The sequence below is a fragment of the Oncorhynchus mykiss genome, chromosome 2, assembly GCF_013265735.2.
Source record: "Oncorhynchus mykiss isolate Arlee chromosome 2, USDA_OmykA_1.1, whole genome shotgun sequence".
NCBI classification, from domain to species: Eukaryota; Metazoa; Chordata; class Actinopteri; order Salmoniformes; family Salmonidae; genus Oncorhynchus; species Oncorhynchus mykiss.
The window spans coordinates 25,374,591-25,400,269 of NC_048566.1; the positions used below are offsets into that span (position 1 = coordinate 25,374,591).

At 42.0% G+C, this 25,679-nt stretch overlaps 1 pseudogene; it reads left to right on the plus strand.

Moving 5' to 3' along the window:
• Positions 1-2,630: 2,630 nt before the first annotated feature.
• Positions 2,631-21,744, plus strand: LOC110534557 (annotated as a pseudogene).
• Positions 21,745-25,679: the final 3,935 nt, after the last annotated feature.

Consider the following 25,679-nt stretch of genomic DNA (forward strand, 5'->3'; position numbering starts at 1 on the left):
AATCTTGGAAATCCACCTCAGTCACTTGGCAATGTTGCCATGGAAACCCTAGTCTCGACACTAGCTATCTGGATCCCGTTGCTGATGATGGCACCACATGATCTGATGGGTTCATCGCTAGGCTTTCTGCTAACAGCCTGCTGCTATATATTCTACCATATGGCATGGCATGTCTTTGCTGCTCAACAACATACATTCGTCTGTTCAATAGAGGAGAATGAGCCAATGAAGAGGGAAACATAATTTTGCATTATGGTGTTTTCACACTTTGAATGTTAATTCTTGTAGATCTAGCTCTAGGTTCCCTGTCTGTGTCTCTGAGGACCCTTGGACCTTTGGCCTCTTAGTAAAGGGCCCGAAAGACAGACAGGCACGCGGAGGGTTGTGTTGGGGAGAGAGAGACCCTAAGCTGTCTGTCCGGCCTGCACAACTGAAAATGGAACGCGTGACTCATCAGACCAAACAGGGGATTAGCTGGTAATGATCTGGCTAATGGTTTTGAAATTGTAATTATCTGCCCTGTGCTGCTACGCTTGGGTCTGGTCTGGGTGGTAGAGACAGAGAGGAGAGAGAGAGAGAGGGGAGTGGGGGATGGGGTGGGAGAGAGAAAGAGAGAGAGAAGAGAGAGAGAGGGGAGTGGGGGATGGGGTGGGAGAGAGAAAGAGAGAGAGAGAGAGAGAGAGAGAGAGAGAGAGAGAGAGAGAGAGAGGGGGGAGGGGGGGATGAGGTGGGAGAGAGAGAGAGAGAGAGAGAGAGAGAGAGAGAGAGAGAGAGAGGGGAGTGGGGGAGTGGGGGAGTGGGGGATGGGGTGGGAGAGAGAAAGAGAGAGAGAGAGAGAGAGAGAGAGAGAGAGAGAGAGAGAGAGAGAGAGAGAGAGAGAGAGAGAGAGGGGAGTGGGGGATGGGGTGGGAAAAAGAGAGAGAGAGAGATAGAGAGAGAGAGAGAGAGAAAGAGAGAGAGAGAGAGAGAGAGGGGAGTGGCGGATGGGGTGGGAGAGAGAGAGAGAGAGAGAGAGAGAGAGAGAGAGGGGGGGGGAGTGGGGGGGAGTCGGGGATGGGGTGGGAGAGAGAAAGAGAGAGAGAGAGAGAGAGAGAGAGAGAGAGGGTGGTGGGGGATGGGGTGGGATAGAGAAAGAGAGAGTGGGGAGTGGGGGATGGGGTGGGAGAGAGAGAGAGAGAGAGAGAGAGAGAAATAAATACCTATTACAATCACTGCTACTTTGCACTTATACTCTCTAGTGGGGACTTTTTGTTTTGTCCAAACAAGAGCATTTGCAGTCCAAGAGCATTGTGTAATTTAGGAGAGGATCATGGGTAAAGATATTGCACTGTTTGGATAAAAAGTGTATTCATGGTACAAACATGGACATTTGTCCTAATCTGAGATAATAGTATCTGATGAAACCCTCTTAAACCACATTCTCTTTAAGCAACAATGTCTTATGCTATGGGCATTACCTGGGAAAATACCAAAAAACAGAACTCAACTGCTTCTTTAGGCCTACACCAAATCAAGTAATCAGCTTTAGCTAAGCCTGTCTGAATATTGTCAGAATGTTCAGAACAAGATGCTCATGACAAAAAGGAAAAGGATTTCATAACAACTAGTCAACCATAGTGTCCTGTCACTGTGAGTATCTACTGCCACCTACAGAACACCTTACAGAACAGTGTACCAGCAGAGAGACTCAGGCTCATGGTTGCACTGCCACCTACAGAACACCTTACAGAACAGTGTACCAGCAGAGAGACTCGGGCTCTTGGTTGCACTGCCACCTACAGAACACCTTACAGAACAGAACCTGTGTCCAGGTGTTGCTCTGGTCAGCACAAGCTTCCCTTCATTACTGCCCAACTGGCCATTCAACAGCTCTCTCACGCATCTACCGAATGTGTGTGTGTATGTGTGTGTGTGTGTGTGTGTGTGTGTGTGTGTGTGTGCGAGCGCACACGTGTGTATATGTGTGCATGTGAATGAAAAAAGGGAGCTGTTTCAGCCACTCCCCCAAAATCACATACATTATTAAATAATGAGATTAAAATACAGGTGAAATGGAGTCCATGTACTTTGGGCTTTTATTTTGAAGTCACGTGTCAAGAAGAAACTATTTCCACCTAGGAATCATTTTAGTAAGATTTGTCTAATTAGATTACGTAGGGACGTAGAACTATCCCTGCACTGACGCTGGTTGGTCATGTAAATAAACTCAAGACGTCTTTTTATATCGTTTTGCAATAGGCTATTGTACGTTCAAGGCTCATGTGATACATGGGATAATCACACTTCTGAATTGTGACAAAATATCTGTAGGCCTATGGCAATTATTAACATATTGGGATGTTAAATCATTCCAACGAGGATTCGGAGGAGGACGATGAGGGAGGGAATTTTTTTCTCTGGTTTCATACCAGGTAGGCCACGTGTTCTAAGTTATCGTATTAGCATTTCCAAATACTCACATTTATATTGCCAAAAAAGATACCCTATAAAAACATACATATTTTACATTTATTTACATCGTCTTCTGAACTTTTCTGGGCGCTTTGTACTGTATCAGGGCGACTGTTGAGATGTATCTTTACACTAGATGGCGCTCTAGGTATTTTGGATACAGTTTTACTTTAAGTGGTTTGACCATTTCATCATCATCTGCAGCTACCGCGGGAATGTAGTTTTTGACACCAAATAGGTGTTGTTTACATAGTCAAATATTTTTTAGACGAAAAATGTATTTATTGTAAGTGTAATTTTGTTCGGTCGAGATCCATCTCACCGGTTATTTCATATGTCTGATATTATGGACATATTTGGGCGTTTTGTTGTGAAATTGCTCTTCCGGGTGCTAGCCAGTTAGCTAGCTAAATTACTCAACTAGTGTCACTTCAGGGAAATGTGTTTCTTGTGACACAACGGAAACATAATTTCACAGTGGTTCACAACCCTAAGAGTTTGTCCTTTGCCGTGTGTTAATCGAAGGCCCGTCTTATACAGGATTCCTTCAGAATTTGGCCTGCTTTCGAAGAGTCGCGATCTGTGAGGGCTGTTCTTCCATGTTGTTTCAGGCAGCATTGAAGCCTGGCCACAGTCTGATGGACTGGATCCGTGTGGCTAAGAGCGTCCGGGACCTGACAGGGATGAGAGGTAGACTCATAGACGTCACAGAGGAGGAGCTGCAAAAACACAACATACGGGCGACTGTTGGACCTGCATACGAGGTGACACAAGCTAGCCTTATACTGTATACACACACACACACACACACACACACACACACAACACTGGTCCTGGCGTTTTGTAGGTTTTTGTTTAAGCCCAGTACTAACACACTAGATTTAACTAATCAAGGGCTCAATGCCTCTCCAGGGCTAGAGTTGGAGAAACTGTGCTATTACTTAAATTGTTCAGGAAAATAAATGTGAAAAGTACACACACACACAGTAGCCACATACTATCTGTACACAATTCTTCTCTCCACCTTCTGTAGTCCTAATTGAATGATTCCTCACAAAACCCAGACAAAACAAATCCCATGATTTGGGGGATTTTTACGAAATGTAATCCAAGGAAAGATTGTATTTGATATGTGTATCTAAAACCATAATTGAGAAATAGTTAATCAAAGGTGGCATATTTATTACATTTTGCCTTGCCCAGGCCTCCTTTAATAGCCAATAATGTTTAACCTGTCAATGCTGCAATACAAAGCAAAAATGTATTTCATATGAAGCTTTACCACTTGCTCTGTAATATGAGTAGTATTTTGCATTCATTTATGAGTATTTAATCATACAACATGAATATAGAAAATGTTTAAAAATGCAATATATTGTTGAATGTTATATACTCTACAGGCATATCAAAGTTCCAGACTGGGATCTCTGCTAGTTTTAAAGTTATGGCCCTTTTTTAAAAATTGGCTTAGTTCAGCATTGTAACCAATCACAGCCCTCCTTTTACTTGTATCATTGCACATCCTGCAAATCACCATTTTGAATCATTTTTCAAATTCACTCTTTTGTTAATGCTTACAAATTGGGTCATAACTCTTAAAGTAGCAGAGTCCCACTCTGGAACTTTGCTAAGTCTGTAGAGTATATTATGTTCAACCATATATTAAAACATTTGGCAATTTCAATATCATGTTTATATGTTTATATTTTTCAATACTCATAAGTTAATGTAAAGAAAAAGTTACTGAAATAAAAATGCTACTCATATTACAGAGCAAGTGGTAAAGCTTCATATGACACCAATGTTTGCTTTGTAGCACTATGGAGTCTTAAAGGAGGCCTAAGTTAGGACAAAATATGCTAACTTTGATAAATAATTTCTCAATTATGGTTTTATGTCAAGTCTGTCAACAATCCTTTCTCCAAAGGACTATTACAGTGCATTTTGTTACGTTACAGCCTTATTATAAAATGGATTACATAGTGAAATAGGTTCGAAGAAATGTTTGCAAATGTATAAAAAATATAAGACATATCTTATTTAAATAATTATTTAGACCCTTTCCTATGAGGCTCAACATTGAGCTCGGGTGCATCCTGTTTCCATTGATCATCCTTGAGATGTTTCTACAATTTGATTGGAGTCAACCTGTGGTAAATTCAATTTATTGGACATGATTTGGAAAGGCACACACCTGTCTATATGAGGTCCCTCAGTTGACAATTCATGTCAGAGCCAAAACCAAGCCATGAGGTCGAAAGGAATTATCTGTGGAGCTCCGAGACAGGATTGTGTCGAGACACCAATCCTTTTTGGGGATTGGTACCCCAAAAAGTCTGCTGCATTGAATGTCCCCAAGAACACAGTGGCCTCCATCATTCTTAAATGGAAGAAGTTTGGAACCACCAAGACTCTTCCTACAGCTGATCGACCGGCCAAACTAAGCAATCGGGGGGGGGGGGGGGGGGGGGGGGCTTTGTCACCTCCCTGACCAAGAAACTGATGGTCACTCTGTTGAGATGGGATAACCTTCCAGAAGGACAAACATCTCATCAGCACTCCACCAATCAGGCCTTTATGGTAGAGTGGCCAGACGGAAGCCACTCCTCAGTAAAAAGCACATGACAGGAACTTGGTGTTTGCCAAAAGGCACAGAAAGGACTCTCAGACCATGAGAAACAAGATTCTCTGATCTGATGAAACCAAGATTGAACTCTTTGGAGTTCATCTGGAGGAAACCTGCCACCATCCCTACGATGAAGCATGGTGGTGGCAGCATCATGCTGTGGGGATGTTTTTCAGCCGCAGGGACTGGGAGACTAGTCAGGATCGAGGAAAAGAGAGATCCTTGAGGAAAACCTGCTCCAGAGTGCTCAAGACTTCAGACTGGGGTGAAGGTTGACCTTCCAACAGGACAAAGACCCTCAGCACAAGGCCAAGACAACGCAGGAGTGGCTTTGGGACAAGTCTCTGAATGTCCTTGAGTAGCCCAGCCAGAGCCCGGACTTGAACTCGATCAAATATCTCCGGAGAGACCTGAAAATAGCTGTGCAGCGACACTCCCCATCCAACTTGACATAGCTTGAGAGGATCTGCAGAGAAGAATGGGAGAAACTCCCCAAATACAGGTGTGCCAAGCTTGTAGCGTCATACCCAAGGAGACCCAAGGCTGTAATCGCTGCCAAAGGTGCTTCAAAAAAGTACTGAGTAAAGGGTCTGAATACTTACGTAAACGTGATGTTTCAGTTTTGTATTTGTAATGCATTTCTACAAACCCGTTTTTACTTTGTAATTATCTGGTACTGTGTGTAGATTGATGAGGGAAAAAAACATGTAATCCATTTTAGAATAAGGCTGTGACGTAACAAAATGTGGAAAAAGTCAAGGGGTCTGAATACTTTCCGAAGGCACTGTATATGGATTACATAGAGTGAAAATCCCCTAAATCATGGTCTTTTTTTGTCTGCGTTTCGTGAGGAATCACTTCCCGGAAGAAATCTAACACATTTCATCCTCTCATTTCCACATGTGCGTCATTGAGATTAAATGCACACATTGGTAGTCATGGAGTGGGTTCATTTGTCAAAGGACATTGAGTAATAAAGCTTAATTGCATTTGCTGTGAAGGAAGATTATGCAGGCTTTAGTCTCTAGGACTCTGTCCACTTCTTGTGATTCAGAGCAGAACAGGGGTGCCCTCCCTTCTGTTGTATTCATCTCTTTCTCTCTTCCCTCCCTATACCTCTCTCTCTTACCCAAACTCATACACTCACATATGCTTGGCATACAGCAATCCTTTTTTATGACTTATTTGATAATCAGTCCTTATAACAACACCCAGCAGCAGCATTAGGTTGTAGAGAAGAAATATGCAATTACACAACCATATGCTGATGCCATTATCATCATGTCTCATTGTTATTCATGTTTTCAGATTTGTTGATCGCACTCATCAGCACTCCCATAGGGATGTGTGATGAAGGCATTAGCTAACCAATTTAATATCAGTAGGCTATAAGACAGTTATTGGTGATTGTATACACAAATGCAGGTTCCCTGTGGTGTACATACCTTCTCCTCTCATACACAGTGTTTTCCTTGAGACTGTGTCTGTTTTCAGCGTCAGTAACTCACCTGGCTACAGCGTGGCTATGTCCTTATGTTGGGAGGAAAATGTTGTGTTTGTTGGGATAATGTCTTTGAGTAGGGCATGTGTCTTTATTATCCGAGAAGGCTTTCTATAGAAAGCATTGGAGGCTGGGCACAGCCTTCAACTCCCCCTCAACACCATACATTACAAATAGTTCAATCATAGTTTAATCATTCATAACCATTTCTTTTAATGTATTTGCTGATTTCACTGTTATATTTGTCGGTGTGAGTGGGCCCGCATACACGAGTTAGCCCTAATATACAGATATTTAATACATTTTTTTTATTGTGAATTGCTTATTTAGCAATTTACAATTAAAAATGTATTGTGAATTTTGTGAGTATTTTGTGAATAAATACTGTTATTTCCTGTGTGTGTCTCAGGCATGGTTTATAATGTAAGCCTCTACATGGATTTCCACCCTGGAGGAGAAGAGGAACTGATGAAGGCAGCTGGGATATACGGAACAGACCTTTTTGACCAGGTCAGCTCTCATTGGACTCTCCCGAGTTAAAGGACTACCTTGGAAGTTCACATGTTAAAACACACAAGTTCAAAACATTAACGCACCTTTGTGTTATGATGCCTTGTGTGTCTAAGCTCTTTTGCTCACTTTCTCCCTTTGTCCCTGTATCTGTGGCCATATGAGCAGATCCACCGGTGGGTGAACTATGAGTCCATGTTAAAGGAGTGTCTGGTAGGGAGGATGGCTCTGAAGGCCAGCACTGCTCTCAAAGGTACAGTAACACACCATCCCTCAGTCTCAGGACTTTAATGCACCGTAGTCTCTCTTTCATGCAGGATGTTTTTTGACCCTTTCTAATTTGTCTCCACAGCTCAGTCTGTGATAAAGGACAGCATCACTCATTTAAATGGTAATGTACAAAATAACAATAAGAATAATGCACTAAAAGCCCTCTGATTGTTCTGTACTGTCTGGTATTTGTGTGTGGGTGTTCTATATTATGTGTGGCTGAAATCAGAGTCCTTACTCTTGTCTCTCTCTCTCTCTCCCCTCAGGTCTAGCCCCCCCTCCTCCGCCCACCTCCATGCTCCCTCCTGCTTTCCTCACCCCTCCCTCACCCTCCTCATCACTGCAACCCTCAGCCGCCCCGCCACCACCCCAACCCAGGTACGCCCGGCCCAGGTACGCTCACAAAACAACAAGAACAACTGTTATGATATTGAGAATTTTGACAGACTGGATGATGTGAGGTGTGATAGATAGATGTGAGAAGGTAATGAACATACTGTATCTGTACATTTTTATTTTTTAGGTATGACTGGTTTCAAACTGATGTCACAGTCAATATTGTGGTTTACACCAAACGGAAGGTAAACATCCCACTTTGCAAATTTTAAATGGCAAGATTTGAGTGAAATGTGAGACAGAACGTGCAGCAATTGTTCTTTAACCTCACTCCCCACCCCTCTTTTCTCTCCCCTCTTTCCTTCTTCTCCCTTATTTTCTCTCCACTATTTTACCCCCTCTCCTATCTCAGCTCCCCAGCTCTGGCTGTACCATAGTTGACCTGCAAGATGGTGTTCTACGGGTGGAAGTTCTTCTGGGGAAAATGTCCTAGATGCTGCGTCAACGTAAGTCGCAGCTTCCTTTGACTGTCCACTATGCCAGGGAGCTGTTTTCTGACATGACTTGTCGTAGCCGCCTCTTTCAATCTCCTTTCTTTTATCCATCTATTACAGCCATACTCTCTCTCTTTCTCCCTAACCATCCTGTACTAGGGGTGTGAACGTTTAAACCAAGTTGGCATCTTAACCGGAAAACTAGGTTTATTATTATATATTTTTCTTATTTCCTCCCATAACTGCACTGTGATTTACAGTTTATCACACCTAGCACTAACAGGTCTCGATCATCATCATCATAAAGGGAACATGCCTAACGCAATAATGCTGTAACTTTAGTAGGAGGAGATATGCATCTTTCAAATGATTTGCCACGGATATAAAGCGCTCTGAACTTCATCGTTGTTAACAGTTGGGAAAATGACAGGGACGTGACAGCAGTGAAGACCTGTATGGCTCCAAGGCATGCGTTGAAATCACTAAGCAGTGTACTAGGAAGTAATTTACTGGAATTAGCTTTGTTTCCCCATCACTAGGTACCAGTGCTGGTGTAGGCCTCGATAAGCATGTTGTTTGTGCAACGTTATCTTCTAACTCAGAGGTGAATAGGTGAAGCATGAATATGTTAGCTAGCTACATTAGGTAAAACAACTGTGACGCACTCTTTTCACGCCACTTCGATACAGCTACGGCCAGATGTGATTTTCTTTGCAGGTTAGGAGAGTTTTTTGCTAACCCTTTTCCTAACCTTAACCTCAGTCTCCTAACCTGCTGCATGAATTATCCTAATCTGCTGCGTAAGTTCTCCTAACGTGCTGCGAAAAAGTAACTTCTGGTCGTAGATGTATCGAAGTGGCATGAAAACGGTGTTTCTCGTGAAGAGGACACAACAAAGCCTATTCCCCCGTCAGGAAACTCAGGAAACTAAAAAGATTTGGCATGGGTCCTGAGATCCTCCAAAGGTTCTTCAGCTGCAACATCGAGAGCATCCTGACTGGTTGCATCACTGCCTGGTATGGCAATTGCTCGGCCTCTGACCGCAAAGCGCTACAGAGGGTAGTGCGTACAGCCCAGTACATCACTGGGGCTAAGCTGCCTGCCTTCCAGGACCTCTACACCAGGCGGTGTCAGATGAAGGCCCTAAAAACTGTCAAAGACCCCAGCCACCCCAGTCATAGATTGTTCTCTCTGCTACCGCATGGCAAGCTGTACCGGAGTGCCAAGTCTAGGACAAAAAGGCTTCTCAACAGTTTTTACCCCCAAGCCATAAGGCTCCTGAACAGGTAATCAAATGGCTACCCAGACTATTTGCATTGTGTTCCACCCCCCAACCCCTCTTTTACGCTGCTGCTACTCTCTGTTTATCATATATGCATAGTCACTTTAACTGTACATTCATGTACATACTACCTCAATTGGGCCGACCAACCAGTGCTCCCGCACATTGGCTAACCGGGCTATCTGCATTGTGTCCTGCCACCCACCCAGCCTCGCTACTGTATATAGACAGTTTTTTTTTGCTGTTTTATTTCTTAAGGTTGTATTTGTTGTATTTGGCGCACGTGACAAATAAACTTTGATTTAATTTGAAAACATGTAATGTAACATCTAATTAGGGTCCCCTGGAAACACTGACCAACACTTTGGTTCCTACCCGGTCAATTGTTCCTCCCTGGCAGGCTTATTCATTTGTTGTCATGTCAAACAACAATGTATTCAAGGTGCTGCCCACTATATTCCAACTATAGTCATTCTATTCCAGCAGTTCACCAATTAACTAGGCCTATATCTTTTGACCATATTATGCAGCCTTGCATGGCACAGTGTGGAAATTATAACAAGAGTGCAGGAAAGGTATGAAAATGCTGAACATTATTTTTGTTTGAAGTTGGATTGAATAGTATATAACAATCAGAATGGAGAAAGTCCCATTGAAATCACTTATAATTTGTGTTGCCACCCTAGGATCACTCACTACTCTTAAAGCATATTTAGAACTTTTATTATTCAACAACATAAAATACCTTCATACCGTCAAAAATGTGATATTTTGGCCATATCGCCCAGCCCTGAAAGGAAGTCCCATGTACTGACCACTCAGAACATGGAGGCACACAGCAGAGATCCTAAGAATGTCATGAACTACCATTGTTGCTGAGTGGGTGCAGCAGTAAGGTGAGGGCTGTCTGGTAGCTACAGGGGAGAACAACTGCCACCTCGCATTGAGGACTTCAAGTTAAAGGCCAACCGTAATACTGGAGGCATTGTTTCCAGAAAACAGGATCCCCCATTATAGCGAATGGGGAAATGGCAATCTTTCTGGTCAATATTCATGGTTATATTAAAAAATAACTGTGCACGACCATGGTACCAATAATTGATCCTATTTCACCAGATGTATGTCCTTGAACCGATTTAAAATCGCACACAGAAGGATAATTTACAGTTGAAGTCAGAGGTTTACATACACCTTAGCCAAATACATTTAAGCTCAGTTTTTCCACAATTTCTGACATTTTATCCTAGTAAAAATTCCCTGTCTTAGGACAGTTAGGATCACCACTTTATTTTAAGAATGTGAAATGTCAGAATAATAGTAGAGAGAATGATTTATTTCAGCTTTTATTTCTTTCATCACATTCCCAGAGGGTCAGACATTTACATACACTCAATTAGTATTTGGTAGCATTTCCTTTAAATTGTTTAACTTGGGGTCAAATGTTTCGGGTAGCCTTACACAAGCTTCCCACAATAAGTTGGGTGAATTTTGGCCCATTCCTCCTGACAGAGCTGGTGTAACTGAGTCAGGTTTGTAGGCCTCCTTGCTCGCACACGCTTTTTCAGTTCTGCCCACAAATCGTCTATGGGATAGAGGTCAGGGCTTTGTGATGGCCACTCCAATACCTTGACTTTGTTTTCCTTAAGTCATTTTGCCACAACTTTGGAAGTATGCTTGGCGTCATTGTTCATTTGGAAGACTCATTTGTGACCAAGCTTTAACTTCCTGACTGATGTCTTGAGATGTTGCTTCAATATATCCACATAATCTTTCTTCCTCATGTTGCCATCTATTTTGTGAAGTGCACCAGTCCTTCCTGCAGCAAAGCACCCCCACAACATAATGCTGCCACGGTTGGGATGGTGTTCTTCGGCTTGCAAGCATCCCCCTTTTTTCTCCAAACATAACGATGGTCATTATGGCCAAACAGTTATATTTCTGTTTCATCAGACCAGAGGACATTTCTTCAAAAAGTATGATCTTTGTCCCCATGTGCAGTTGCAAACCGTAGTCTGGATTTCTTTTATGGCGGTTTTGGAGCAGTGGCTACTTCCTTGCTGAGCGGCCTTTCAGGTTATGTCAATATAGGACTCATTTTACTGTGGATATAGATACTTTTGTACCTGTTTCCTCCAGCATCTTCACAAGGTCCTTTGCTGTTGTTCTGAGATCATCTCTAGGAGACAGAACGCGTCTCCTTTCTGAGCGGTGTGACGGCTGTGTGGTCCTATGGTGTTTATACTTATGTACTATTGTTTGTACAGATGAACGTGGTACCTTCAGGCATTTGGAAATTGCTCCTAAGGATGAACTAGACTTGTGGAGGTCCACAATTAGTTTTCTGAGGTCTTGGCTGATTTCTTTTGATTTTCCCATGATGTCAAGCAAAGAGGCACTGAGTTTGAAGGTAGGCCTTGAAATACATCCACAAGTACACCTCCAATTGACTCAAATTTTGTCAATTAGCCTATCAGAACTTCTAAAGCCATGACATCATTTTCTGGAATTTTTCAAGCTGTTTACAGGCGCAGTCAACTTAGTGTATGTAAACTTCTGACCAACTGGAATTGTGATACAGTGAATTATAAGTGAAATAATCTGTCTGGGGGGGCAACAACCCAAGCGTATGTAAACGTCCGACTTCAACTGTAGTTGCTAATGGCAGCCTGCAGTACCTCGGTCGGCTTTCAACCAGAGATACTTAATCTTGGAACTACCGCTCCCGGATCCGGGAGAATTGTCATCAACTGACACTAATTAGCATAACGCAACGGACAAAAAATATTACTAGAAAATATTCATATTCATGAAATCACAAGTGAAATATATTGAAACACAGTTTAGCCTTTTGTTAATTACCCTGTCATCTCAGATTTTGAAATTATGCTTTCCAGCCAAAGCAAGACAAACATTTGTAAGTTTATCGGTAGCCTAGCATAGCATTATGCCTAGCTAGCAGCAGGCATCTTGGTCACAAATTAGAAAAGCAATCAAATTAAATTGTTTACCTTTGAGCTTCGGATGTTTTCACTCACGAGACTCCCAGTTAGATAGCAAATGTTCCTTTTTTCCATAAAGATTATTTTTGTAGCCGAAATAGCTCCGTTTGGTCTTCACGTTTGGCTGAGAAATCGACCGGAAATTGCGGTCACGACAATGCCGACAAATATTCCAAATTAGATCCATAATATTTACAGAAACATGGCAAACGTTTTTTATAATCAAACCTCAAGGTGTTTTTCAAATATCTATTCGATAATATATCAACCGGGTCAGTTGGCTTCTTAGTAGGAGCGAGAGAAACAATGGCCGCATTTGTCTATTACGCACATATCACTCTGAGAGCCACCAGGTGACTACTGACGCAATGTTGTCGCTCACGCTCATTTTTCAAAATAAAAGCCTGAAACTATGTCTTGTGACACTAGACACATTAGGGAAGCTATAGAAAAAGGAGTCTGGTTGATATCCCTTTCACTGCTCAATAGGGACGCATAGGAACGCAAAGGTTTCTAAATAAGAGTCACTTCCTGATTGTGTTTTTCTCAGGCTTTCGCCTGCAATATCAGTTCTGTTATACTCACAGACAATATTTTTACAGTTTTGGAAACTTTAGAGTGTTTTCTATCCTAAGCTGTCAATTATATGCATATTCTATTATCTGGTCCTGAAAAATAGCCTGTTTACTTTGGGAACGTTATTTTTCCAAAAATGAGAATAGTGCCCCCTAGTTTCAAGAGGTTAATGAGAGGAGGCAGCACTGAGCTAGCCTGCAACGTCACTTAGACTAGCTCAAACTGCACATGCAATGATTCAAAAAGTCCTCCATGATGCAAGATGGTGACTTGCTGAAAATACACTTTCTGATCTTCAAATGCTTCACTGAGCATTCTCATAGGAAACAATGGGGTGATGTCATTGATGGCTTTGTCCATATCTTTTACAGTCTATGGGTTGCCATGACTGCGGTAGTTTTAACTGCATTGCCCGCTGGCGGTCATATGCAGCACCATATCTGCATTGTGAATAGTTTTATGATTTTCTTATTGTTTAAACAATAAAAATTGCAGTTTTAACGTTAAGACATTTTTTACATTTGTCACAATGCTATTCTGTACCCTAGTTATTTATTTATTTTGGTGTTAAACGAACAGCTGACTGAAGACGGGACGGCCGACATTTGTGCTGTTGAGTCCATTTCTGCCGTAACATGGACTATTAACGATGTGATGAAACTTTTGCTCCTTGCTGAAACAAGCAAGGTGTTGTAGCAAATTAGTATTTGGTTGCATAGGCAATGACCCCCCCACCGCAGCACTACACAGCACATGCAGTCAGGAGCGAAGAGGAGGAAGAGAAAATGTGCGTTCCATGACCATCACAGACCTAGTCCATTATCGGCTGTAATTATATTATTGATTGCTCTCAAGGCTTATTTCTCCATCTGTGTTCCAGCCTGGAGGACTTGACACAATTAGTGTCCAGTGTTTATCACTGGCTTATTAATGTTGGAGGGAAATATTGACTGTGTCAACCAGAGGAAATAAACACTGTGCCCATTTCCACTAAACCCTCTATATCGCTATCACCCTCTATATCTCTATCACCCTGTCTGTCCCTCTCGTACCACCATAATTTGCAAATAAATTCATAAAAAAATCCTACAATGTGATTTTCTGGATTTTTTTTCTTCTCATTTTGTCTGTCATAGTTGAAGTGTACCTATGATGGAAATTACAGGCCTCTCTCATCTTTTAAGTGGGAGAACTTGCACAATTGGTGGCTGACTAAATACTTTCCCCCCCCACTGTATATACAGGGAGTACCAGATCAATGGGGAGCTATATACAGGGAGTACCAGATCAATGGGGAGCTATATACAGGGAGTACCAGATCAATGGGGAGCTATATACAGGGAGTACCAGATCAATGGGGAGCTATATACAGGGAGCACCAGATCAATGTGCAGAGGTACGAGCTACTTGAGGTTGATATATACATGAAGGCAAGGTAAAGAGAGTAGGCACCCGGATAGATAATAATAAGAGTAAAGTAAAGAAATATAAGGTTGTTAGTGAGTAGGTTGTGTGAGTTTTGTTTGTGTGTGTGTGCGTGCGTGCGTGCGTTTGTTTCTGTGTGTTCATGTGCTGTGTGTTCATATGTAAGTGGAATAGTCATATATATATATAGAGATCAAGTGTACGTCAATCTGCAGGTGGTTTACCCGCGCTGTGGAATACTAATGTCTCAGATAAGTGAGCAAGGTTGGCAACAACAACAACATGAAATAAAAATTAGCACGTCAGAAACCGGAGGGAAATTCATTTTTCTTCCAACCAGGATTGATTAGATAACCTTTTGTTTACCATAAACTCATTTACATGTTTGCCTGCTGCGTACACAAGTAGACTAGGTGACAGAAGTTCTTGACTGCTGTGTGTCGATTCAAATAAAAAACAAGCATTGATTGTGATAGGGTACTGCATTTACATGACCTTTAGTAATAACATGATTATGACGTTAACATTCACAGGGAGGACTATACTCTTACCATTGTGATTAGGGATATACTTATGATTAATAGTAGCACTTTGCAATTCTAGTCTCATTATGTATTTTGAGTATTAAATGTCAGATTATAATAGTGGAACCAGCAATTATGGACAATTATCAACTTTTATATTCAAGTAGATAATTGTATTTTTACATGAAATGGGTACATTTGGTAGTCATTTTATGAGCAGAACTGCACTGCCAGGAGGAGAAGCTTCATTTCCAAACGTTTCAAGCGGTCCAAACCATTCGTTTTTGAGATAGGGGTGTCACCAATGCTGTTGTATTTAGTATGTATGTCATAGCTAATTTTCAAAGATCCATTACAAGCTCAAGGGGCCACACAAGCTCAACTATGACAATGACTGTGGTCATTTGCATGACAATGAATTGTTTCCTAAAATTCTGTAATCATCACAGCCCTAGTTGGACCCTATCTTTTTTCCTCGTCTCTCTCTTTCATCCTGTATCCTTTTGTCACATCTCTCTCTCTCTTTTTTTAAATATATATATATATATATATATATATATATATATATATATATATATATATATATATGTATATGTATGTGTATATATATATATATATATATACTGCTCCAAAAAATAAAGGGAACACTTAAACAACACAATGTAACTCCAAGTCAATCACACTTCTGTGAAATCAAACTGTCCACTTAGGAAGCAACACTGATTGACAATAAATTTCACATGCTCTTGTGCAAATGGAATAGACAACAGGTGGAAATTATAGGCAATTAGCAAGACACCCCCAATAAAGGAGTGGTTCTGCAGGTGGTGACTACAGACCACTTCTCAGTTCCTTTGCTTCCTGGCTGATGTTTTGGTCACTTTTGAATGCTGGCGGTGCTTTCACTCTAGTGGTAGCATGAGACGGAGTCTACAACCCACACAAGTGGCACAGGTAGTGCAGCTCATCCAGGATGGCACATCAATGCAAGCTGTGGCAAGAAGGTTTACTGTGGCTGTCAGCGTAGTGTCCAGAGCATGGAGGCGCTACCAGGAGACAGGCCAGTACATCAGGAGACGTGGAGGAGGCCGTAGGAGGGCAACAACCCAGCAGCAGGACCGCTACCTCCGCCTTTGTGCAAGGAGGAGCAGGAGGAGCACTGCCAGAGCCCTGCAAAATGACGTCCAGCAGGCCACAAATGTGCATGTGTCTGCTCAAACGATCAGAAACAGACTCCATGGGGGTGGTATGAGGGCCCGACGTCCACAGGTGGGGGTTTGGAATTTGCCAGAGAACACCAAGATTGGCAAATTCGCCACTGGCGCCCTGTGCTCTTCACAGATGAAAGCAGGTTCACACTGAGCACGTGACAGACGTGACAGTCTGGAGATGCCGTGGAAAACGTTCTGCTGCCTGCAATATCCTCCAGCATGACCGGTTTGGCGGTGGGTCAGTCATGGTGTGGGGTGGCATTTCTTTGGGGGGCCGCACAGCCCTTCATGTGCTCGCCAGAGGTAGCCTGACTGCCATTAGGTACCGAGATGAGATCCTCAGACCCCTTGTGAGACCATATGCTGGTGCGGTTGGCCCTGGGTTCCTCCTAATGCAAGACGATGCTAGACCTCATGTGGCTGGAGTGTGTCAGCAGTTCCTGCAAGAGGAAGGCATTGATGCTATGGACTGGCCCGCCCGTTCCCCAGACCTGAATCCAATTGAGCACATCTGGGACATCATGTCTCGCTCCATCCACCAACGCCACGTTGCACCACAGACTGTCCAGGAGTTGGCGGATGCTTTAGTCCAGGTTGGCGGATGCTTTAGTCCACCTCATGAGGCGCATGCCCAGGCGTTGTAGGGAGGTCATACAGGCACGTGGAGGCCACACACACTACTGAGCCTAATTTTGACTTGTTTTAAGGACATTACATCAAAGTTGGATGGCCGGTAGTGTGGTTTTCGACTTTAATTTTGAGTGTGACTCCAAATTAATAATAATATTCCATTCATTCAGATCTAGGATGTGTTATTTTAGTGTTCCCTTTATTTTTTTGAGCAGTGTATATATATTCATACATCAGCACAAGTAGGCACTATTCAGATAAATCAATTACGGGGGGGGGGGGGGGGATTGCTCAGCTCCCAAACAGGATTGATGGTGTAATTAGTTTCTATTTAAAAACTCATAAACAGGTTGTTTTATCCCATCTATCATCTCGACCCCTCTTCTCAGAGTCCAGCCTTCTACATAGTCAGGGTACCAATGAATCAGATTCCCTGGCCTTTGTCTTGTCTTCTTAACAGTGGAATCAATACAATCTAAATCCATGACCTTCTCCTACCAGTCCATCTGCACAGAAGTGGACAGTAAAATAGATGTTTCTTTATCTTTCTGTGTAAACTACACTCAGTGACATAGCTTCAGGCTATGTAATTGTCCTAATCTGGCCCCCATTACCTGAATATATCCTAGTGTTGAGTGATGTGTGTGGTTGCCTGGCGATGCTGGCCCAGCTGGCCCAGCTGCTACATTGGGACAGATGGAGGATGTTTATGTCCCAGTCAGTCAGTTAAAGAAGAAAAACATTCTGCATTACAACGGTACCATGTGCCTTTCACTGATATACAGTACATTTAGATAACACCTAATAACAAAGACTAGCTGTACAGTACAAACAGAAACCTCATGAAAGAGGAAATGGATAGCTGATGGTAGGGAATGAACAGACACTGAATGGGAATTGATGGGAAATGATGTAAAATATATCACTAGCCACTTTAAACAATGCTACCTAATATAATGTTTACATACCCTACATTATTCATCTCATATGTATACGTATATACCCGACTCTATATCATCTACTGCATCTTTATGTAATACATGTATAACTAGCCACTTTAACTATGCCACTTTGTTTACATACTCATCTCATATGTATATACTGTACTCAATACCATCTACTGTATCTTGCCTATGCCGCTCTGTACCATCACTCATTCATATATCTTTATGTACATATTCTTTATCCCCTTACATTTGTGTCTATAAGGTAGTAGTTTTGGAATTGTTAGCTAGATTACTTGTTGGTTATTACTGCATTGTCGGAACTAGAAGCACAAGCATTTCGCTACACTCGCATTAACATCTGATTTGATTATTAAAGCTATCCTGATTGTGTACTTCTTTAAAAAACAAACATGTGTTATCTGTTTTTGCGTGGTTTCTCAGCTTAATGGGTTTCCCTGGTTGCAGAGGTAGGTGGTCTGTCAGCAGCCCGGATGGTCCATTCAGTCTCCGCCTCCTGCGTGAGGTCACTCACCTCTACCTGTTAGCAGCCGGCACGGGGTTCACGCCCATGGCTCGGGTGATCCGATTGGCCCTCCAGGACCTGGGCTCAGTCAGGTGAAATACACTGTCATGGATCCACCCAAAAACAACCACTAGTGTAGCCCCTTCCCCTAAGCACTTCATGTAGATATGAAAGACTTGGAAAGGTATAAGCAGTATGGAAAATATTCTGCATATCCTGTCAAATATACTGCTGTATTGTTGATCCCGTTTTTTCCGATATGTTATGCAGAGTATTTCATTTCTACTTGTGACTGAATAGAAACTGAAGGAGGCTGTACTCTGACGGCTGTGCAATTGCAAAGCTGTCATTGTTCTCTTTCTAAGGATGTGTATACATTGTAAAGGACAAAGCTGTCATTGTTCTCTTTCTGAGGATGTGTATACATTGTAAAGGACAAAGCTGTCATTGTTCTCTTTCTGAGGATGTGTAACATTGTAAAGGACAAAGCTGTCATTGTTCTCTTTCTGAGGATGTGTAACATTGTAAAGGACAAAGCTGTCATTGTTCTCTTTCTGAGGATGTGTAACATTGTAAAGGACAAAGCTGTCATTGTTCTCTTTCTGAGGATGTGTATACATTATAAAGGACAAGGATGTCATTGTTCTCTTTCTGAGGATGTGTATACATTGTAAAGGACAAAGCTGTCATTGTTCTCTTTCTGAGGATGTGTATACATTGTAAAGGACAAAGCTGTCATTGTTCTCTTTCTGAGGATGTGTAACATTGTAAAGGACAAAGCTGTCATTGTTCTCTTTCTGAGGATGTGTATACATTGTAAAGGACAAAGCTGTCATTGTTCTCTTTCTGAGGATGTGTATACATTGTAAAGGACAAAGCTGTCATTGTTCTCTTTCTGAGGATGTGTATACATTATAAAGGACAAGGATGTCATTGTTCTCTTTCTGAGGATGTGTATACATTGTAAAGGACAAAGCTGTCATTGTTCTCTTTCTGAGGATGTGTATACATTGTAAAGGACAAAGCTGTCATTGTTCTCTTTCTGAGGATGTGTATACATTGTAAAGGACAAAGCTGTCATTGTTCTCTTTCTGAGGATGTGTATACATTGTAAAGGACAAAGCTGTCATTGTTCTCTTTCTGAGGATGTGTATACATTGTAAAGGACAAAGCTGTCATTGTTCTCTTTCTGAGGATGTGTATACATTGTAAAGGACAAAGCTGTCATTGTTCTCTTTCTGAGGATGTGTATACATTATAAAGGACAAGGATGTCATTGTTCTCTTTCTGAGGATGTGTATACATTGTAAAGGACAAAGCTGTCATTGTTCTCTTTCTGAGGATGTGTATACATTATAAAGGACAAGGATGTCATTGTTCTCTTTCTGAGGATGTGAATACATTGTAAAGGACAAGGATGTTCTGACGGCGTTAGATCTTTGTGTGTTCTAGGAAAACCAAGCTGATGTTCTTCAACAGACAGGAAAGAGACATCCTGTGGCACTCTGAACTTGACGGCCTCGCAGCTAAAGATGAGAGGTGTGTGGTCATTCTGAGGTTGGCAGCGTTAATGTCAGCAAGACTGACCCTCTGTGGTGAATCTAATCATTAGTGTGTGTGTGTGTGTGTGTTCGTTCTTGCCCGCTCCAGATGTCTATGATTGCATGTCTTCATGGTGTGTGACTACTCCCCATCATTACCATATTGACTAGATTATCATGTGAACCATTACCTGTGAAGCAGCATTAACACGTACATGTAGTCTTGCTGCTAGGCAGAGAATGTTCTCTCTCGTGATCTCTGTCAGTGTACAGTATGTTCTGATGATCCGTCTGTCAATTGGTAAGGCAGAAGATACATTTGTTTCTTACATTCTATGGTTCCAGGTGGAGTATGTTCTGTCAGAGCCATGTAATAGAATAGAGCAGAATAGAACCTATGGTTCCAGGTTCTAGGTGGAGTATGTTCTGTCAGAGCCATGTAATAGAATAGAGCAGAATAGAACCTATGGTTCCAGGTTCTAGGTGGAGTATGTTCTGTCAGAGCCATGTAATAGAATAGAGCAGAATAGAACCTATGGTTCCAGGTTCTAGGTGGAGTATGTTCTGTCAGAGCCATGTAATAGAATAGAGCAGAATAGAACCTATGGTTCCAGGTTCTAGGTGGAGTATGTTCTGTCAGAGCCATGTAATAGAATAGAGCAGAATAGAACCTATGGTTCCAGGTTCTAGGTGGAGTATGTTCTGTCAGAGCCATGTCATAGAATAGAGCAGAATAGAACCTATGGTTCCAGGTTCTAGGTGGAGTATGTTCTGTCAGAGCCATGTAATAGAATGGAGCAGAATAGAACCTATGGTTCCAGGTTCTAGGTGGAGTATGTTCTGTCAGAGCCATGTGATAGAATGGAGCAGAATAGAACCTATGGTTCCAGGTTCTAGGTGGAGTATGTTCTGTCAGAGCCATGTGATAGAATGGAGCAGAATAGAACCTATGGTTCCAGGTTCTAGGTGGAGTATGTTCTGTCAGAGCCATGTGATAGAATGGAGCAGAATAGAACCTATGGTTCCAGGTTCTAGGTGGAGTATGTTCTGTCAGAGCCATGTGATAGAATGGAGCAGAATAGAACCTATGGTTCCAGGTTCTAGGTGGAGTATGTTCTGTCAGAGCCATGTGATAGAATGGAGCAGAATATAACCTATGGTTCCAGGTTCTAGGTGTAGTATGTGTTGTCAGAGCCGTGTGATGGGTTCTGTTCTGTTCTATTCTATGGTTCCAGGTTCCAGGTGGAGTATATTCTGTCAGAGCCGTGTGATTCCTGGACAGGCAGGAAGGGGCGGTTTGAGGCCTCCATGCTGACTGACTTCCTGGTTAGGCCTGAGGGGTCAAAGGTCTTTGTGTGTGTGGCCCCTCAGCCTTCACCGAGCTGACTGTGGGGTGAGTGACACTCCACACCCCTCTACACACTCCAGTTAGGCATTTAGCCAGGCGGCAAGTAGCCTAGTGGTTAGAGCGTTGGACTAGTAACCGAAATGTTGCAAGATCGAATCCCCGAGCTGACAAGGTAAAAATCCGTCGTTCTGCCCCTGAACAAGGCAGTTAACCCACTGTTCCTAGGTGGTCATTGAAAATAAGAATTTGTTCTTAACTGACTTGAATAGTTAAATAAAACATTAAAAAAAACATTTCTAAATATAGAGGCCATGCTGTATGTTTTGATGTTAATGTTGATTTAGTAGATTCAAGCTATTTCAGGCTATGTAGTCCACGGAAGTTAACTTATATAACATTGGATAACTTTTCATAACTTTTCCCACCTTTAGGCTTTGACTCCTCTTACTTCTCTCAATCTCCCTCCTCTCTTTCTCAGGTTGGTGAGACAGCATTTTCAGTGAAGAGGAGATTCATGCGTTCCAGGGCCGAGTGTCAGTCTCAGACCTGACATATCTCAACCTCACAGCCTGAGGTGTCAACGGGACATTGGGTGTGTGTCTGTGTGTGTGTGTGAGAGAAAGAAGACAATTTGTGAGAGTGTCTGGGAGAGAAGATATGTTGTTAGGCTGCAGGCCAATGTGTTTTTTTGGCACAATGTCTTTCTATGCACTGTAGACTGAACTGATGGACCTGACTCCTGGGGTTAGCAGCGCTGCCAGAGACCCACAGAGGCTCTTTGAATCTGGAAGGAAAGCAGCTCTGTCTCTCTCTCTCTCGCTCCCTCTCTCTCTGTGTGTGTCTCTGTCTCTCTCTCTCTCTCTCTCTGGTGCTTTGAAACACGGATGGACAGTCATTCTCTCTGGTCGCTTAGGATGTGACCGCTGGGCTCTCTGAGCTGGTGAATCACACACACAAATGAATGCCCAATTACCCAGCAGCACTGAACCCTCAGGTCAACATCATCAGCTCACTGTCTGTCTATGTCTGTACCAGAGCTTTTTGAACCATCCTGTCCTTGTACACTCCTCTGCTCTGACCACAGAGAGAGAGTTCTGGGGTTGTTTATGAGAGGTCACAACCATGACCACAGAGAGAGAGGTGTGGGGTTGTTTATGAGAGGTCACTACCATGACCACAGAGAGAGAGGTCTGGGGTTGTTTATGAGGAGTTCTGATCATTAAATCTTCCTTTTGTTGAAGAAGTAATGAGAATTTCCAACCTGCTGTTGGCATATACCCTCCTACAGAGAGTTATTATTATTCAGATAGCTGTTTTGGCTGTGCTGCTGCTGTTCAGTCTGTTCTGCAGCTTGTGGTTCTGTTTGAGAGAGACTGATGGTTAAGCAGACCAGTCTTCAATATCAGTACTTTTACTCTCTCTCTCTCTCTCTCTCTCGCTCTCTCTCACACACACACACACACACACACACACACACACACACACACACACACACACACACACACACACACACACACACACACACACAGTAGGTGATACATACCAATGGGAATACATTACACACCTACGTAAATGTATTTAAATAATGAAATGATATTTTTATGAAATGTATTTAATTCATTAATACCTCGAGCCCACAGTGAGTAAGTGCTTGATGTTTAATGATTCTAAAATGCGTCTGGGAACCCTGACCGTGCGTCCTTGACTTTCTCACTCTTGTGAAATACATGAGGTTGGTAAAGGCACCAACTATCGTGATTTCTCCTCGTGGAACATCAAACTGCCAGACCGAACTATGTCAATCCTGCAGAGTTCTATGAGAGAGTTCAATGCTAAGAGTGCTTCCTCTGATGTAGCTCCGCTATTAACCTAATAAGAGGGGCTCTTATCTGGCCGTTTCCAGCTGCAGTCAGTCCATCTGCCTCTTTAGATGTATCCTTTCAGACGTCATTACTGAGTCAATCTGGGTGAAAATGGAACAAACTGTCCATGAAATTGAAGGTGTATTTTCATGAAAAATCTCGTAGATGTCGTTTTGGAGGAAGAAACATTTATATTGAACATTGGTATCTATTAAGGATGTCCATGAATGTATGCGATCTTGGCCTTTTCAATTTTTTTCTCAAATTTATACTCTAGATCGTATGGAAGGTGCCGTTTAAAAACCTTACCCTGCGTGGCGTTTACTTTTTAATAACATCGAAGTACATAATGTCATGGTCATTTTCTTCCGTTTTCACACAAAATGAATTTCAGCATTTCTTACCACTGAACATAACCATTTCAAAGATCACACCTGTCAATGTACCACTCAAGGCCATGCTACGTGCAATACTATAAGTCAAGCTTCTATGGATCAAAAGTACTTGATGAAAATACCAGTTTGTTTCTGTCATGCGAAACAATGACTGAAATGTGTTGGGTTCTGGTTTTTAAAGAAATACACACGCTGATTATTTCGATTGGTTTTGTAGCTCATCTAATGTTGATCTAACCACATCTCTTTTAATACATATCCAGCTCTGTACATCACGCACATTATAACTAGCATGTCAGTCGTATGAGCTGTCCTAAAGCAAATGAAAAGATGCACTAAACATTTTTGTTGTGTTTAGATTCAGAGCCCTGGTTGTATTGTGTTCGGGTGTTTCTGGCTGAAATGTACTACAGTAAATTCATTAATTAAATCCTTCACCTCAGGGAAGAGGCAATTCAAATGTGCAGGGGAATGATATCACAACCACACCAGGAAGTAGAGGATTTTAAATACTTACACTGAAAGACATATGCAAAGCTGCAATTATCCATGGAAAAATACACCCTGCAGTCTCTCTTGCTCACTCTCTGTGTCTCAGTCTGTTTCTCTTCGCCCCCCCCCCCCCCCCCCCCCCCCCCCCCCATCTGCCCTCCGGACCGTCTATACACACACAGAGTGTTATCTTAGTAAATGGCATCATGTTGGTGGCCAGCCCTTCCCTATAGGAGTAAAGGTTCCCCACCCACTAGGCAATATGATGAAATTGCATGTCTTGGCAGATGAAAATCAAAGGTCTCCATAGATGAAAAACACTGTGTGTGGCTCTGATTCTCAATGAGCTTTATGGTATCTACCTTCAGGAGGGGGTGTAGAGAGCGAGTCTGTCAACGGGAGTGTAATAGCTTTGGCATTAGGAATTCTAAGTGGTTAGCTTCATTGTAGGGGAAGTGGCTTCACAGGGTGAGGGCATGTTCTAAGTTGTACATGGGGTACTTTCAAGGGAAATAATGGAGAGGTGAGGTCACATTGATATAAACATCTGTTGTCATGGCATTACAGATGCAATTCAGTGAATTTGGTTTTACTGATATGACATATGTAGTGCAAATAGCATGTTGTTCCAGACAGGCAAGAAAGCCCCTTTCCAGTCTAGCAGCAGCAGCTCTATGATTGACTGAAAGCTGAGGGGAATTGTGGAGGTGTGGTGAATACCAGTACTTGACACACAGTGGTGCTTGAGACTGGAGTGGCACTCACTATCTGTCGTCTGCCACCACCACCACTAACATTACTCACCGTCACCACCTCCAATAACTGCTGCTGCATATATTGATCTTGGTTGGGCATTACAAGCCTCCATTCACTGTAGTGTAGGTGAAAAGAAAATACAAATGACTGTGATTCATATCAATATATCCTATATCTATCAATATCCTATATATCCCATCAATATCCTATATCTATCAATATCCTATATATCCCATCAATATCCTATATATCCCATCAATATCCTATATATCCCATCAATATCCTTTCTATTCTATCAATATCCTATATATCCCATCAATATCCTATCTATCCCATCAATATCCTATATATCCCATCAATATCCTATCTATCCCATCAATATCCTATCTATCCCATCAATATCCTATATATCCCATCAATATCCTATATATCCCATCAATATCCTTTCTATTCTATCAATATCCTATATATCCCATCAATATCCTATATATTCTATATATTCCATCAATATCCTATATATCCCATCAATATCCTATATATTCCATCAATATCCTATCTATCCCATCAATATCCTATCTATCCCATCAATATCCTATATATCCCATCAATATCCTATCTATCCCATCAATATCCTATCTATCCCATCAATATTCTATCTATCCCATCAATATCCTATCTATCCCATCAATATCCTATCTATCCCATCAATATCCTATCAATATCCTATATATCCTAACTTTTTAGTTTTATGTGCTTCACCTCCTTTTTATTTAATTAGAACTAATTTAAATGCCATTCGTTTTTATCACTGCTCCAGGCGTCAACCTTGTAGGCTCATTCTCTCTGCTGCAATGTGGAAACAATGTAGCAAAGAACATGTAAATATAGCTTATGGTATGGCCGGTACTTCAATGGTGAATGATACGTTTTTCTGGGTTGGAGAGAAGTTTGTTGAGCAAATCAATCAATAAATATTGGCC